This window comes from Rattus norvegicus, chromosome 13, assembly GCF_036323735.1.
Source record: "Rattus norvegicus strain BN/NHsdMcwi chromosome 13, GRCr8, whole genome shotgun sequence".
Classification (NCBI taxonomy): domain Eukaryota; kingdom Metazoa; phylum Chordata; class Mammalia; order Rodentia; family Muridae; genus Rattus; species Rattus norvegicus.
This window is the reverse complement of record NC_086031.1, coordinates 2,118,721-2,122,227: the sequence shown is the minus strand read 5'-3', so window position 1 is coordinate 2,122,227 and position 3,507 is coordinate 2,118,721.

The following is a 3,507-nucleotide window of genomic DNA, read 5'->3' as shown; positions in this document are numbered from 1 at the left end:
CACGGTCCACAGGCTGAGGATTGAAACTAGCTTGGGTCTGAGGAACATGGGAGTTCTCCTTTAGCTCATAGGCAAAAGTCCTTAGGAATGATTGTCTGGGAGTCCAGAAAGTCTTTCTCCACACTCCCTATGATAGTTATTGATGAAAGAAGCAGTCCTTGACTCAAAACTGTTTACTAATTAATCACCATGGGAAATGGGTTCATATTACTTCCTGAGGATGGGCAGATATTAAATAACCTTTTCAGGGAGAAATGCCCATGAATGAAAGAATATTGGCTAAACCATCAGGGTCTCTAGGTACATCATTAGCAATTAGTAAGGAGAATTCTGTTTGAGGCTATGTGACCATGAATCATGTTTCCTTATGTGGGAAATGAGGCAGGTTTTCCAGGCTTGAAATTTGACAGAGATTAGGAAGCCACCTACTGTCTCAAGTGGGTGCCCATGTACATGGTACTCTTAATACACTCAACCTACCAAGTTTCCTGGAATGGTCTACTGTACCAACTATATGCCCTCTTACCTTCATGATGATAAACACAGAGTCAGATAGAACACAGACACCACAATCACATTGGTTGAAGACCTGAAGATTAGTGTACAACCATAGTTCAACAGGACATAGAGTAGGTATGGTCCAGAATAGTGTAATACTCCTTGAAGACAGAGCTCTGATTTATCCTTTTTGACATGACAGTCCTTTTGAACCTTCACTCTTCACTGCCTGCCATCAACATGAAGCACGTTTCTCCTATAAACTAATTGTAGTCCTCCCTCCATTTGTCCTTCCTATTGGCTCCTGAGTCCTATCTATTCCCTCCCCTTAAAAATCTTTTATTTCAATGGTCTAACTGATACAAACCTAAATAGAAGTGTAGGTAACTGTTTCAAATGGTTTCTAAAATTCCTGAAAAAATATTTGTGTTGTGCATAAAAGCAAGAAGAGTATGAAGTGGCATGCCCAGAGACAAGCATCACTTCTCTGGAAATCAAGATGAAAAATAATCTGGGAATAGACCAAGAAAGCACATAAAGAAAAAGCATAATAATATTACAAGTGAAATAAAGGTCAGTGGATCTTAAAATGTCAAGTGACAAAGTATAACCTTCCTTCAAGGTTATAGTTAGTGTAACTTAGCTGCTGCCAAGGTTTGAAAACTGTCTGGATTCATGTACATTTTTGGTCTCATGATGCCAGTTTAATAGCAATTTCTTCAAGTTTGTATTAATATCACTATAAATGTCAATCAGCATTTTAAGTCCCATATAAAATTTCAGATATATTATATATATTCTGAGCACAATAATTACACATTAGCACTAAAAATGTGCAGATTGTAAATGATCTTGCTTCTCTATATATTTAATACATTTTACTAAATATATGCGAGAGAAAAAATACAGGTCCCCACACACACACAGAGGAGTGGGGATGGAGAGAGTGAGAAGAACAATGCTAATAGAAAAAGGCACTGTCCTTGACTCCTATTTGGGTTCCATGAGGCCTCTCGTTGGGAAAAAAACTTGCTATACAAACAAGCATAAGACCTGAGTTCAGGTCCTCTGTACCCATGCAAAAATTCGGGTATTATAATACACATCTATGACTTCAGTGCTGAAACAGGGAGCTAGGAGGAGCCCTGAAGTTCTGTAGCCAGCTACTCTCGGAAATTGAGTAAGCTCCAATACAGTGAGAGATTCTACCTCAATAAGAAATGTACAGAGCTATAGAAGACAACCTATGACTTTTATACACATAAAAAAATGTGTAAAATAAAATTTTCCATGTGTAAAATAAAATCTTCCATGTCCTAGTGTTGTAATTTGAAAATGAAATTCTACCATAAGCTCACCTTCTTGAAAACTCTGTTCATAATTGATGGTAGTGGTAGGTGCCTACTAGAATCTGTAGAAGCTAGAGGTTGGCTACATGAAAGAATGACTTTGTGTTGGACTTACGCTTGATTGTCCACTCTTCCTTTCTGTTCATTCTCTGCTACATATTTTGCAACTATTTTTAGTTTTAATTGGTAGTTTTCTTGCTGTAGGATTTGGTATACAGCCCGTTGATTTTTCTTAGTTATCACTGTTCTGATCTCAGTAATGAGAAAAATGTGTGTTCAGTGACCTAAATGATACTTCTGAAGTCGCACAGTAATTGAGGGGCACAAACAAGATTTTAAATAAATATTTTCTACTTCTCAAATGCAAGCTGTTCCTGATACATATACAGGACTGCTGGATGTCAGTAAATTAATGTTGATTATCTCTGATTTGAGATGAACAATTTCAGTCTTTATAATAAACAACGTAATGTATACTGTATAAATATTTTACATTTTTCTTCCATGTCCTAGTGTTGTAATTTGAAAATGAAATTCTACCATAAGCTCACCTACTTGAAAACTCTGTTCATAATTGATGGTAGTGGTAGGTGCCTACTAGAATCTGTAGAAGCTAGAGGTTGGCTACATGAAAGAATGACTTTGTGTTGGACTTATGCTTGATTGTCCACTCTTCCTTTCTGTTCATTCTCTGCTTTCTCTCAGCAGATACAGCTTGACAACCATTCTCTCAGCAGACACAGCTTGACAACCATCTCATCTTCATACAATCCTTTCCCACTATAATATACCGCATTCTTTAAATTGTGAGCCAAAAAAGCTTTCCACCTTTAAGGTGCTTCTTGTTGTGCACCAAGAAAAATGGTCAAACTTTCAAGCCCTTTAAGAAAGAAAGTTAATTCAATACATGTGGACATTTTTTTTCCTACAAAACTGACAGGTGGGCTTATAGATCTGCAATGATGAGAATTTCTAAAATTCTTACATACTAATTCAATTCATTTTTTTTCTCATTGACCTCTGTTCACGTCCCTGTGTTGAATTCAGAAGAATGTGGAAAAATAAAAGTAGAGTTCTTTCTCAAATGACTGAAATGCTGACTATTTCCCACGACTGCTCAGCTAGAGATGTGGCAAGTATAAGAAAAAAAGAACAAGATCTTCCTGGTTGCTGCCGCCGCAGAGAGCTCGTGGGCAGCACCCCGCGAGCAAACTTGAGCCTTGGGACCACAGTTAAGACCAACTTTTCTGCTGCAAGTGACCTGTCCGGTGAACTCAAGACACAGGCCCACAGGAACAGCTGAAGACCTGTAGAGAGGAAAAACTACACGCTCGAAAGCAGAACACTCTGTCCCCATAACAGGCTGAAAGAAAACAGGAAAACAGGTCTACAGCACTCCTGACACACAGGCTTATAGCACAGTCTAGCCACGGTCAGAAATAGCAGAAGAAAGTAACACTAGAGATAATCTGATGGCGTGAGGCAATCGCAGGAACCAAGGGAAGCAACAGAAACCAAGACTACATGGCATCATCAGAGCCCAATACGCACATCAAAACAAACATGGAATATCCAAACACACCAGAAAAGCAAGATCTAGTTTCAAAATCATATTTGATCATGATGCTGGAGGATTTCAAGAAAGATGTAAAGAACTCCC